Below are 15,622 nucleotides of genomic sequence, written 5' to 3'. Positions count from 1 at the left end.
TTAGGAATTGCTCATGACTTTGGAATGTTATGAAAACAAAGAGGTTTCCTTACTTCCAATGAAGACAAAATAAAGAATTGGATTGTATATAATAGAATTATTAGATGTAATACAGCTATCCACCATCTAGCCATTATCAAATTTTTAGGCCATTCTAAACCAGATGCTATGGGAACCAGAGGAAATTACCTGGCTAATAATACAACAAAGAACGGTGCCCTTAAAGATCCTTCTGATCAAATCTTTGTCATGACCCAAGCAGAAAGATTCCTAAGAGATGAATTTAAAATAATTACTAAAGATGCACAGAAATGGCAACAGAGGCCAAAAACAGAAAATAAAACAAAAATCCCAAATTGGAAAAATAACAGCTGCTGGTTTAATGATAAAGAGAAACTCTGGTTTTAGCCAAAAACAACAACAACAACAAAGCTTTCTTCCAGACACCAAGAATTTTTTTTTTTATTAAATACTGTACCTATTTAAGTCATTAGACTACAGAAAAGATTATTACTTCTTTGCAAAAATACTGATAGGGCAACGTCAACATCGTAGTTGAAAAAGTTTATTTATCCTGTCCCCCCTCATCCTAAATTCAATGAAGAAAGTGTGTACAGCCCCAGGCAAGTGTGTACAGCTCCTGGCCATTTTAACCACCTTAATGGGCCATTCAAGAATTAGCAGGTGGACTTTGTTCAGCAACCTCCCTCATATTAACAAAATTATATTTTAGTTTTGATGTATATGTTTTCCCATTGGGTTGAAACCTTTTCCTGAAGATGAGCCAGCACTTCTGGAATGGCTAACATCCTATTATTAAAAAAAAAGAAAAAAAAAATCTCTACCTGCAGTATTACCCCTTAAGCTCCACAATCACTGAGAAACTAATTTTACCAGTCAAGTTATCAAACAAGAGTGTGATTTCTGGCCAATCTTAGATAACTTTCATTGTGTTAATTATCCTCAGTCCTCTAGACTAGCTGAATGTAACAATAGCACTCTTAAAAATCAATTTGAAAAGTTTATGGGAATGTTACACCTGCCATGGCCAAAAGCCCTATATACAGTGCATTTGAACTTAGATACTACTCCCTTTGATTACATAAGCTGTCACTAATTTAGATAGTTACTACATTCCCTATGCATCTGGCCCCAACTTCTTTTGACCCCAAATTAATAGAAGGTAAAATGCTTTAATATTGTAAAGTTGTAATTAAGACTACAGATGAAAATCATACTCTGGTAGAACAATCTTTCCAAAGTGTAATCCCAGGGGACAAAGAACTAGAACATTATAATCTACAATCATGGTATTTTGTCTACTGGAAAAGACTCCCTTCAACTTCACTGCAAAGGCTCACTATCACATTTGTTAAAAAAACATCTGCACTGCTAAGCTTAAAGAAACTGATTCCTGGATACATGTATCTCATCTAAAGAAACTATCACCTCTTGAATGAGCCTACACACTTATCAACAAATTAAAACTAGAAATTGTCTTAAAATATCTAGAATTTGAAGTAGACAACATCTGAGTTGATGATTTTTTTCCCCAAGATACCTGGGCCAGGCCTGTATACCCTTTTCTCCCTTCTAATTTTTAACTTTATTTTCTCCCTGGAAAGAGGATGTCCTCATCTGGATTTCTCAGTCCGTAGTCCCAGGGGAAACCTCCTTGGGTCCTCCTAACACATGTGAAAACGAAAATATATATATATATATGGACCAACTGCAGAAGAAAGGGCTAACAGCAATATTTAGTAATGTAGCTGACTCCAGGTTTAATTCTACCATGTACAGAAAATTCATAGAGGAAAGAATTTCCTGTACTACTATCATATACATTTAACTTTTATGGGTGAGATACCTCAATATGGGGCTCCAGATGTTTAGACATTTGGATAGCAGAAGGCTAATGTGGGTTGGAATATCTGTTGCTCTTTTGTCAGTACATAATAGTTCTAAAAATTATCACTTGGATAATCATTGGACTAGACACTCTTACTACATCAAAGAGTTAACCATGAGTTATGACCAAGGTTTGGTGAGCTTCCCTGGTTGTAAATACACTGTGCATATTGTCATGCATCAATCCCAGAGAGTAATGTGTCCTAATGACAACAAAAACTATGCCTGGAATCTTTCCAGATTCTGCCCTATGCATTTTCCTTTCGCTAGTTTTAATGTATATTGTCCCTGTAACAAACCATGACAATGAATATAACAGCTTTCAGAGAGTAATGTGAGTACTTCTAGATAATTGTCATACTTAAGGGGATTTGGGGAAACCCCTGCACTTACAGTTGGTTTCCGAAGTGAGGATAGTTGTGAAGGATTATGCCTCCAGATTTTGCAGTTTGGCTACATCGGAGCACTCCTCTTTAATAAACCTCTTTTCATTTCACATTCAGGACACCACACTTCAATAGTTTTCCTCCTACTTCACTGATCACTCCGTCATAGCCTCCTGTCAGGTTTTCTTCTCCTCTCTATTATATTTTAATATTGTAGTGTTCAAGGGCGAATTCCTTTATTCCCCCTTTTCATTTTCCTATCTATCTATCATCTCTCTCTCTCTCTCTCTCTCGCACTCACTCTCTCTCTCTCTCCAGTGTCCTCTCTCCTGAAATTCAAATTAGCATACCCAGTGGTTTAACTAACCCATCTACCTGGACATCTAACAGATTTTTAAAACCTAACATATCCATATGAGCATTATCTCTTGTTTCCCATTTATACTAGTTGGGACTCAGAAAATGCTACCTTAAAGTATTTTAAGCCAAGGAAAATGAGGAGGGCCTCACAAGCAAGAAGGTTTACTCACTTTTACCCACCTTTCTGAATAAGAACTGGCCATAAGGAAATTATCTGACCTATCTTTTCTAAAAGTAGGTAATAAGACCCTCATTCCAGAGGGGTCATGCCCTATACTTGGGGCAAAGAAATATTGCACAGACAGACCAAAAAGTATCTGAATATAAAGGCCTTCCTGGGCTTCCCCACTTAGCCAATTACTAGTAAATTATGTATTTTGTCAGCACATTTCTACATGACTGCATTAGTGTGTTTTCATGCTGTTATAAAGAAACTGCCTGAGACTGGGTAATTTATAAAGAAAGAGGTTTAACTGACTAACCTTTCCCCATAGCTGGGGAGGCCTCAGGAAACAATCATGGCGGAAGGGAAAGGGGAAGCCAGGCACCTCTTACATGACGGAAGGAGAGAGAAAGCAAGAAAGGGGAAGCACCAGGCACTTATCAAACAACCAGATCTTGTGAGAACCCACAGCAAAGGGAAAATCCATCCTCGTGATGCAATCAGTTCCCACCAGGACCCTCCCTCAACACATGGGGATTACAATTTGAAATGAGATTTGTGTGGGGGTACAGAATCAAACCATATCAATGACTGTTTATTATTCATGGAATTTAAGCATAAAATAGTTTTCTCAGAATTTTCACTTCTGAAGTCTTCTATATCACATAAAACTTTAGTTAGATAAATTTATTATTTTCTCTTATTAACCTGTTTTTTTGTTACAGTAATTTTGGCCATGAGTTTTATGATGGGGGAACAAAAGGTATAACCCCTTTCCACTCCTACTTATCCCAGTGACCAAACTGTTATTCATGATCTTCTTCATCTAAGTGAAACACAAGTCAATCTTTAAGTTACTCAGGCCACTAGTCTTGAGGTTACACTCATATTTTCTCATTTTTTAAAATGTGAAAACTGTGACCTCTACTATCAAAGTATATTTAGAACCTGATGGTTTGCACAACTTCCAGTGCTACCAATTTATCCTCTCTTTCCTAGATTACTCTAGAACTTTAACTGGTGCCACTGCTCTTTTTCTTGACTGCGTGTAACCTAATCTCTAGATCGCAGCCAGGAGGATTCTTTTGAAAGACAAATTGGATCCTGCCCTTTCTGTACTCAGAACCCACTGGTGGTCTCTCATTTCACTTAGGGAAAATCAAAGTCCTTGGAAAGACCAACAAGCACCTATATAATATGCCTTATTATTTGCTTTCAAATCTCATCAGCTACTCATACTGACACAGTCATACTGTCTTCCTTGTTGTAAGGCTCAGTGAACAGGATACATCTACTTCACCTGTGCTCCTTTGCATTGACAGGGACAGTCTTCTCCCTGATGTTCAGAAAACTAATTTCATTTGTCTGCTTAAAGTCTTTCTTCAAATGTCAACTTTTTATAAATATATAATCTTTCAAACTTTTTTTAAAAATTCAATATTAGGAGCATTATCTCCCAATGCTCCTAATATCTCTCATCAATAATTATACTTTCCACATTTTTTCCAAAGCACTCATCACCTACCACAATATTATGTAACTTACTTATATTTATAGTTTATTGTCTGTGTCTCCTTGTCCAGTTAGCTTTTGGTCAATTCCATGCATAAACATAACCAAAGTCAATAAACTTACCTTGTTGGTGGGCAGAAGAGGGAACATAACATACTTTCTCATCCATTGCTGGGTTTATAGATGAGGCCCCTATAGTAAAAGAATGACAAGAGTAAAGCATATAATTTTATTGAATGTAACATTTTTAATACATAAGAGCCTTAAGAAAAAAAGACCCAAAGAAACAGAATATATATTTTTATGCTAAGTTTAATAAATGGTTGTGGAAAAATATGATTGAAAGGCAAAAATGGTTTGATTAAATGACAGTGAAGTGGAAATATTTATTTACACTCTGGTAATAAACAGGGAACTTAATAATGCCTGTTGGATCATATTCTTCTTGGCATATTTGTGTCTTTTCTCCAGAACAGAGAAAGTATATTACTTTTCTCCAAAAATAGGAAAAACACCTCTAAACTGAAGGTCTTATGACCTACTTTAGAGGAAAGTCAGCTACGTTTCAAGGCCTACTTCAGCAGAAAAGGATCAAGGGGAAGGTGAGAGTGATATTTCTGCTTCTGCTGTTTTCTCAAATGCCAAGATACCATATTTAGAGGTGACGTGTTTTGAACCCCACCCTTGTAATGTCACAAGCAGGAAAATTCAGTCTATTACTTCCTGTTCTCTATTTTAGAACACCTGTTTCTACCATCTCAATGAAAATTTGAATGGGAAGGAAATGCTACTTAACTATCCAATTTCTGACATCAGGTTTTAGCTTTTTTTCCTTTCCTTTTTCTTTGACAATCCTGTAAGTTTTCAAATTATAAAATCAAAACAAACAAACAAACAAAAAACTGCACTGCAAGATACAGGTAAAGAGTACCTTCTTTAGAAAATCTAAATTCATTTTCATCTATTTCTGCACATTGATATATCTTTGCCTAATTTTATCTTTCTCATATGGGAATTTGCTTTGTTTTTTTAAAAAAAAAGCAAGAAAAAAATAGCAAATTTCAACATTTTCTTTTTTCTAGCATTTGCATTAGTGTTCAAGCTTTGTTTGCATTTGGTTTGCCCTACTGGGCTAACAGATATGCTAGTATTTGCTACAATTACATCAACATTTGTGGTTTCTTTCCTTTCCAGTATATGTATACAAGGATTGCATCTCTCTCCCGTTGCCTCCCGACAACCTGTAGCAGTTAAGCATAATCATGTAGTTTTCTGTTTTTAATAAAAGTTATATATTTGATTTAAGCAACCTATGGGTGGGAAATCTGGAGTAGTTTCCATTTCTCCTTTTCTGCAATGAATTGAGATATGATTGCCCAAGATCTATGTAGTGTGAAATGTGGACAGCAAACTGCTTAGGCTGACATGTAAACTTTAACTGACTAAAAGTAAATAAATAAACAAACAAACAAACAAATAAATAACACCTTTTATTGTATTGAGCCACTGAGATTTTGGATTTTTGTTCCTGTAACATAACTTAACCTATTTAGATTTGATCAGATGTAACACAGGGTACTTATTTCAATTACTGTGCTAGCTATGATTAGGTTCTATCACATGTGAAAAAACCACCAGGCAATAATAAATCAAAAAACATAGAAACTCTAAAAAGATAGAAATAATAACTCTAAAAAGATAGATAAGTGATACCTAGAAGGTAGCCAAAATCTTGTGTTAAGGTTTTATAGTATAGATATATAGGCTTTTTCAATATTCTCTGGCTCTATTATCTTTATTACTAGAATGTCTTCTGTAAGCCCAAGTATAGAGTGACAGTAAGTATTGGTTTTTCCAGGACATTTCCATTTTATTCCTATTGCTTTGTGTTAATATATTTTTTAAAAAATTTCCTTTCACTCTCTAATGGGTTCCAGACTGATTGGTAAATTATATGATCATTCTTGACAAAAATTTTCCCTTTGTTCAAACTCTAGTCAGGCTTCTCTGACACTTTTCTCAAGTCTTAAATTTTAGGCTGCTGTGACCACCTCTGCATTGTCTAATTTTAGCAAAAATCCTGCTAAGCCAGTTTATCCAGAAGGCCCCATCTTTCATATTTTATTTATATCTTAAATATCTGAATGGGCTCTTTATCCTCCACTATTCTCCAGATGATGTCTAATCACTCTATTCTACCTTTAGCAAGAATCCTGTTAAGTCAGTTTAGACAAAAGCCCCATTACCTTTGATGTCTTTTCTTGGTAATTTTTTATCCACTGACCCCCAACTTGAACGTTAGCTACAAATTCCCACTCTTAAATTCAGAGTTTAGCCCAATCTTTCTCTCCTACTAAAAACCTCGTGCTAGTAGTCCCTCCTTGTTCAAATATGACTTTTTATATGTGTCATAAATAACTTTTTAGATTTAACACTCCATCCATGATAGAAGGTTAAACTCCTATTGTCACCTCTGAATTCAGGTAGAATTCAGTAGCTTAGGAGGATGAGAGGGGCCTGAATTCTGCTAAGACATAGGTGAAGTTAACAAATTACCAGCCATTATTCCAGAGGTCGCAAGATTTGCAGCTTCCCCAATTCACTATTGTAGAAACTAAAATTGTCCTTGTGAGATGTCTTTTCTGGAGTTTGCATTTATAACGACCAACTGGCTCTACTTGGACCCTTAACTCTGGGCTCAACAGGTCCTGTGACCCTACCCCAAAGCCAACTCAGTGCTTGAAGACCATTTTCCACACCCCTATGATCGCATCCCCAGCCAAACAGTAACACCCATTCCCCTAGCCCCCTGCCCACCAAAGTATTCTTGAAAAACCCCAGCCTCTGAATTTTCAGGGAGATTGATTTAAGTAATAACTCTGTCTCCCATGTGGCATGGCTGGTCTCATATCAATTAGATTCTTCATTGCAATGCCGTGGTCTCAGTGAATTGGTTTTGACTGTGCAGTGACTAGGAAGAATGCATTAGGCAACTACAAAATCTTTCCTTAAACTGTATTTCTATTTAAAAAATAGTCTTAGTATCACATTTTCAAATCTTTGAACTAGTTAACAATCGCTGTAGTTTAAGAGTAGGAGGCAGATCTTGTAATAAATAATTTGAAGTATTTACAGACAAGTTTTGTATTCAGATAGACTACATGGTGTCATTTTTATTTTATTTTTGCTGTGCCCTGTGTGACTTTCTCTTAAAGTATGTCTTTATCGTATACCACCTAAGACTTGACTTTCCTTCGTGATTGAAAAAGAATTATTAATTAGGCCATGAAAAGATAAAAGGGTTATAAAAGATGAAAGGTATATGAAGAATCTAGCACAGAACATATCTTTAATAAATATTGCCATGATTATTATTATATCAATGACCTAGATGCCGATCATTATAATTTATGCAAATTATATTAGAAAACATTCATAAACTCTTGAATATTATCTGCAAACTCTCTGAAATAGCTTTGTCCTACTAAACAGACATATGAGGGCACTCACTTATGCAAGCAATGGCAATTAACCAAGCATTCCAATTCTATTATAGAGTCCTACATACTTCATCTGAAGTAGTGGAGGAGGATATGCTCTCTTGATTTCTAAAAAAAGGCATTCATCTATGCTTACTTCAGAAGATTGATTGGGTGTGGATGCTTCATTTCCCTTAGAGGAGATCAAATTAACAATTAACTCATTCATAGGTAGAAGCAGCCTGAGCTTAAAGGAGTTTTATAAAGTCTTACCTAGTAAAAAATTACTAATTGCCATAATAATACCCAAAGTTAAATAAAGGGATTTCCATGAATTCAGAAAAGCATAATTATAAGTATGTATTTTTAACAAAAATTAGAAAAGGCTTGCAGTTTTATAAGTTTTAAAATTTGCTTTGAAAGTACATTGGCTTCTACAGTATAATTGTAATATAGAATTAAATATATATTAAAAATGTCATTTTAGCTTATTAGTGTTGAAAGAAATCACAGCTTTTATTGCTATGTGATAAGAAAATTACATTGTAAGTTTGACTATCAGTCAAAACAAATTTCAAGTTGAAAAACAAGAGAAAGAGAAAAGGAAAAAGAAAGAGAAAGAAAGCAAGCTTCTAAAGTTGAAGACAGCAATGAGTGAACTACTCTTCAATGAAATCTGAAGATAAAACTATCTGCAGCTAATTATTGATACTTAAATTATAACACAGAGTTAACTTTAAATTGTAATTTTTGTTACATTCAGATCACATAATTTGTTATTTATTTACAAGATAAAATGATTCTTTCATTTTAAAATACTCAAGTTGTCATTTGTGTTAACTTCATTAATTTTTTATTCCTCATAAGCATCCCGTATTGATTGTCCCATTTATATGTTTAGATTTATTTCTCCTAATCTTCACTAGGTGAAGTCTGTTCAGTCGATTAAATTTCTAACCCCATTTTTCTGCCAAGAGATCCCTCATTCTCTCACATAATTGGCATATTTTTCTCTTTGAGTGGTAAATCATTCTATATCCTTTCTCTCCTCTTAGTATTTTTATTTTGGGATTAATTAGAGTATTCTAATGATGATTCCCTAATTTCTTAAGCCTCCAAAGTATTCGACATGATATAAAGCTGTACAACCAAATATCTTACTGCTGGCGTCTGCGATATCTATTTCTCTAGGCTGAATAATGCTCTCAGTGGGATAAAAAGGTGAGCATTGAAGTAGGTCAGGGATTTCCTTACTAATAGTATCACCACTCTATTGCTTCACTATAGAAAATAACAAGAGCATGTTTTATCTGATTGTGAAGTCTTTGGTGTCTTTGCTACACTTTTAAGACTGCAGGCCACAGTGGAATAGGTTGAATTAATCTCTTTAGGTTTAAGCTTATTTATCAAAAAGGAAGAAGGTTGTATGCTAAAGTCTTAGGTCAAGACCTCTGCTTTCACCACTATCTTCTATCTTCATACAACTGAGATGTGACTTAATAACATCTTTACACATTGAATAATGCTTTGCTCTGCCTTATGATGGCAGAGCACAGCAAGACATTGTGTAAATGTTGAAAGATATAATATCATTAATCCGAGTATAAATCCACCAGCAAGAGAGTAGAAAGATATAAGTATATGGAGAATTTGCTGAAAAATAAGATATATAATTTTTTCAGGTTTTATAATAAAGATACACACATCTATTTTGTATATATGTATATAATGAATATATATATTGAAAATACATATAAATTTAGATTTTAGGTAGAGTCATAATTCAGAACTTTTTTTTTTTTTTTGAGTGGGGGGATGGAGTTTTGCTCTTGCTGCCCCTGGTGGAGTGCAGTGGTGTCGTCTTGGCTCACTGCAACCTCTGCCTCCTGGGTTCAAGCCATGTTCCTGCCTCAGCCTCCGGAGTAGCTGGGATTACAGGCATGTGCCACCGCGTGCAGCTAATTTTGTATTTTTAGTAGAGAGGGGGTTTCTCCATGTTGGCTAAGTGGGTCTTAAATTCCTGACCTCAGGTGATCTGCCCTCCTTGGCCTCCCAAAGTGCTGGGATTCCAGCCGTGAGCCACAGCACTCGTCATATAATTCAGAACTCTTAGATATAATATACTGTCTAACCTAAATCCTTATTTGATATATTATTAAATACTGTTAAATTATATGTTATTTCTCAGATCCTTGAGTGAATTTCCATTTGTTCTCTTGGGTAGTTTGGTTCAGATTTCCTAAGTATAGGCAGTGGAAATGAATGGCATATTTGTCAGAGATCTGGTTGTTAATGATAGCAAAAGTGGTTGTGGCCTCAGACAAATTTACAAAATTTTTGTAAATAAAATCAAGTTTTATTGCTGTAAAACTACCGTCTGTTAAGATTCTCTTAAGAAAAGACACCCCCTCTCCTTTGTCCCCAAGGCCAGCCCCAAATCATGTATTTCTCTCTTTCTGTTACTTCCTACCCTCTCTCCATCTGTGACTTTTTGGAACCATTTATTTTAAACTCACTGAAGGTAGTTTCTATATGTAAAAGTAACAAATAAAAGATAATCCCTGCCCTTACAAATCTGAGACTAATGTTTATGTTCAACAAGAACAATATCTTATCAATTTTTAAGCATAAAATGCTTTGGGGCACTAGAAAAGTAAATAATCAGATTGACTAAAATGATGTGTAAGAATCAGAAAATATTCACAGAAAGATTGTCGGTTACAAGGATTATTTGGAATCAAGGATGAAGTTTGCTAATATGCAGCTTTTTGGGCCCAGAAAAGGGGGATAGGTAGAATCCCTTAATCAGCATGTTTAACAAGTAATACAGAGTTTAATAATAATAATAACAACATTGAATGCTTATTAAGAAAGAATGGTACACTGGTTAATCTAATTGTCAGCATTTCATAGACCCAGATTTAAGCTCTTTCATATTCATTGGGCAAATATGTTAGCTATGGGAGAAAAGAACCACCAGCTAGAGATACCACACAGAACTTCTGGAAAGGTGTTGCACCAGTAGACTGTTGTTAGAATCATATTAAATGGCAGCCACCCCTAAATAACAGCAATGGTTTATTCTCCTATATATAGATTGGTCTCACCTGGCCAGCTCTGTTGGACTGCAGTGGCTGGAGCTCCACAGGACTTTATTTTAGAGGCAAGTCTGAAAGGACAGCACTACTTGGGGGAAGCTCTAAGTTTTTATAGCAATTGTCAGAGGCTCAAAAGATAAGGGTAACTATACCTTCCTGACAGGTAAGCTGCCATTGTATTGACTAAGGCACTTGAAATGGCCAAGGTCAGTATTAGTAGAGTTGTGTATGTGTCAAATTCAGTCAAGAGACAGAATGCAACCAGTTATTCAAAAATAATTCAATTAAAAGCCTGCTAATGAGGTATAAAGATGTCAACTAGATAGTAGAAATTACCACCCTTCTGCCTAAAGGAACAAAGAGAGACGTTTCAAATAATCAAAATGTATAAATGTAGATATGTGGCTTAATTATGGACTAAATTGTGACCTTTCAAAATTCATGGGTTGAATGCCAACATTCTAATGTAACTGTATTTGGAGATAGAAACTTTAAGGAGGTAATTAAGATTAAATGAGGTCATAAGGGTAAGGCTTAAATTCAATAGAACTGTGTCCTTATAAGGAAAAAATGAGACATAAAAAGTGTATGCACACAGAGAAAAGACCATGTGAGGACACAGTAGAAGGTAGCCACGAGCAAGTCAGGAAGAGAGGACCCACCAGAAACCAACCCTGCCATAACCTTGATCTTGGATTCCAGCTTCCATAACTGTGAGCAAATACATTTCAGTTAAGCCACCGAGTCTTTGACATTTTGTAATGGCCAGTTGAGCTGTGGGATATAGGCCCTGTGGAGCTGAAATCTAAACTTCAAAGGTGGAGGCCTTATATGAATTCTGAGGAGCAGTTCCTTGAGCATGTGATACAATTTTTTAGCATGGATAAAAACCATGATAATATGAAAAACAGTTCAATATTTAATAAGGTCATGTCAAAATTATTCTGTAAAATTGATTTTTTGAGGTTATGTTAGTTGTACTTCTGTTGAACGCAGGAATCTCTTCAAAAATTACATTCAACAATAATTTAATTTTAAAGATAGATATACATTTTGTTTTATCCAAACAAGCTAAATTGATTGACATAAAAAACTAGAAAATAAAATAATACAGAAAAAAATAAAACATAAAAATATTAACATTTATAAGATTATGTTTTATGTAGGGATACCTCATATTCAAATATTATTAATTCTAAACATAACAGTTAGATATGTATTTTTATTTTTGAAAATAATATTGCTTTCTATTTTATTTTTATGATATATAATATTTGTACACATGAATGGGGTACATGTGATATATTGCTATATTGCTACATGGATAGAATGTATAATAACTACATTTATGGAATCCATCACTTCAATTATTTACCATTTTTACAAATTGGGAACATTTCAAGTCCTCACTTCTAGCTATTTTGGAATATCCAATATATTGTTGTTAACTTTAGTCATCCTATTCCACTATAGAACATCAGAACTGTTTCCTTTTATATAACTGTATGTTTGTACCCATTAACCAATCCTTGTTCATCCCTCTTCTCCAAACACACAGCCTTTCTACTCTCTTGGATCTATCATTCTACTCTCTACCACCATGAGATCAAACTTTTAACTCCCACTGAGTCAGAACATGCAATATTTGTCTTTCTGTGCTTGGCTTACCATAAATCCCCTTACTTTTATACATGTTACTGAAAATGACATGATTTCATTCTTTTTAGGGTCAAGTAGTATTCCACTGTGTATATATGCCCCATTTTCTTTATTCATCAGTCCACTGGGCACTTAAGTTAATTCTGTATCTTTGCTATTGTAAATAGTGCTACAATAGATGGGGTGTAGGCTTCTTTTCAATATACAGAGGTATATCTTCCTTTTTAAGACAAATTATAATACAAATAGAGATGCAAATTAAATGGAACAGAAAGTGAAAAGTTGTAAAAACTTCAAGCAAAGGGTTTTACTGGTAACAAATGCATCCAGCCTAAATAGTAATAAGACCAAATTGGAAGATTGAAAGGAAGCTGCCAGAACACTGACTGCTCTCTGCTGGTGGAATTCTACCAGTGAATTGGTAAACCACTAAAATAACCAAGAGTCTGCAATAGAAGTCATACAAATAGTGTTAAATATAATGCAAACAACTGTAAATTTTTGAATAGTTGTAAAAATATGGTTTTAAAATTATCATTATAAAAAATTTACAATCACCAGCATCTACAGAAAATTGCAGTCTACATTTGGGAGTCCCAGGAAAGCTTTATTCTATGTGTCCCAGCGTATAGAGTAAATGATTCAGAGAATTCTAAATCATCATGTTAACTGGAGTGAACTACAAAGAGTTTAAATATTTTACAGAAAATCATTTACAGAAACAAGTTCAGATTACATTAGACAATCCTGTCTATAAAAGTCCTTTCCTAACCAAATATTTACTCTCAGGGTATGTCCTTGTCATCCAGCCACTGGCACATCAATGGTTCTTCTCCTGATTCTCCCTCCCTTCTCTTTGTTACTTTCATCTCACACTCCCGTTGAGAAACAAAACAAATTTGCCGATTTTTTTCTTACAAAGCCTTTGCGTGATCACTTTTGTTACTTTGTTTCCTGACTACATCCAAATCTCATATTAAGTAAATTATCATAAAATATTTTATAACAAAGACAATTTCCTTACTTAAAAGAAATTATGATAGTAGGAAGTGGTATGCTGAAACCAGCTTACACAGATTTTGTGGCTGTCTTCCCAACTCTACTTTCAGTGATGCCACTTTGGCAGCTTTAAAGCACTGCCTGTGTAAAGAGAAGGAGGGGTGGAGGGAACATTTAGATAATTGAAATGAGTAAACTGGGGCTTCTTCTTTTCCCTGGATGAGTCAATTGTTTTAACATTTCTCAGTGCAGCACTAGAATCAATTGTTTTAACATTTCTCAGTGCAGCACTAAAGCCATTTGTTGTTAGGAAATATTAACAATGATGACAGTATTAGCTAACATTTGAAGTTTATTTGGACTGACATACTAAACATTTTTACACGTTAAGCCAATTAGTAACAAAAATAATCATATAGAGTAGGTAGTAGAATTTCCCATATTATGAGATGATTATACTGAGGTCAGAGATATTGGAGCTCATTCAAGGTAATCCTTCTAGTAAGTGCTAGTACAGCAGTATAAAAACTGCCTTGGTCGGGCATGGTGGCTCACGCCTGTAATACCAGCACTTTGGGAGGCTGAGGCAGATGGATCACGAGGTCAGACCATCCTGGCTAACACAGTTAAACCTCATCTCTACTAAAAATACAAAAAAATTAGTCAGGTGTGATGGCGGGTGCCTGTAATCCCAGCTACTGGGGAGGCTGAGGCAGGAGAATGGCGTGAACCAGGAGGCGGAGGTTGCAGTGAGCGGAGATCGCCAGCCTGGGCGACAGAGCCAGACTCCATCTCCAAAAAATAAAAATAAAAATAAAAAATAAAATGAAAAAAGAAAAAAGGAAAAAACAAAACCCTGCCTCTGCCTTACCCAGATTTTGCACATGAGCTTAGAATATTAGAAAGGAATGCCTGGGAGTCGTGAGACCTGAGAATAAGTCCCTGTGTTCCATATTTGCTCTTTGTCCTTGGGCAATTTGTTTTCTTCAATCTGAAATGGAGTCTCCTCAACTAAAACTATAGATAAAAAGAACTATCTTACAGCATTGTTTGGTGAATATTTCAATGAAGTTACAAAGTTTTTCATTAGTCTAAAATAATGCATTTGTAACATTTAGTTAATACTTAAATAAACTATATATATATATTTTTGAGTCAGAGTCTTGCTCTGTCACCCAGGCTGGAGTGCAATGGCGCAATCTTGGCTCACTGCAACCTCTGCCTCCCAGGTTCAAACAATTCTCCTGCCTCAGCCTCCTGAGTAGCTAGGATTACAGGTGTGCACCACCACACCTGGCTAATTTTTCTTTTTCTTTTTTTTTTTTTTTTAGTAGAGACGGGGTTTCACCATGTTTGTTCAGGCTGGTCTCGAACTCCTGACCTCGTGATTCACCCACCTCGGCCTCCCAAAGTCCTGGGATTACCAGCATGAGTCACCACACCCGGCTTCTTCATTTTATTTTATTCATTATTCCTGGTTATATCACCTGAATTCTCCTTATATAAAAATATGTGATGATTTTGGACACATGAGAAACAGAATTTTCTTATTTTTCAAAGATTTTTATATTTGCAGTGAGCTTTAGCTCCTCAAATATATGACTACAGTGACCATGTTTTCCTAAATAGCCTCTTTTTAAAAAGAAAATGTGGTTCTTTTTAAAAAGAAAATATGGTTTTTTTTAAGTTTTATTTTAAGTTCAGGGGTACAAATGCAGATTTTTTACATAGGTGAACTTGTGTCATGGGGGTTTGTTGTACAGATTATTTCATAACCCAGGTATTAACCCTAGTAGCGCCCATTATTTTTCCCAATCCCTTACTCCACCCCAGCTTCATCCACTCAAAAAGGCCCCAGTGTGAGCTGCGCCCCTCTTCATGTCATGTGTTCTCATCATTTATCTCCCACTTATGAGTGAGAACATGCGATGTTTGGTTTTCTGTTCCTGTGTTAATTTACTAAGGTTAATGGCCTCCAGCTCCATCCATTTCCCAAAGGGCATGATCTCATTCTTTTTGAATTTTAATTTAATTTTAAATTCCAGGGTGTGCAGGTTT

Source organism: Piliocolobus tephrosceles, chromosome 3 (assembly GCF_002776525.5).
Source record: "Piliocolobus tephrosceles isolate RC106 chromosome 3, ASM277652v3, whole genome shotgun sequence".
NCBI lineage: Eukaryota > Metazoa > Chordata > Mammalia > Primates > Cercopithecidae > Piliocolobus > Piliocolobus tephrosceles.
This window is presented reverse-complemented; position numbering follows the sequence as displayed.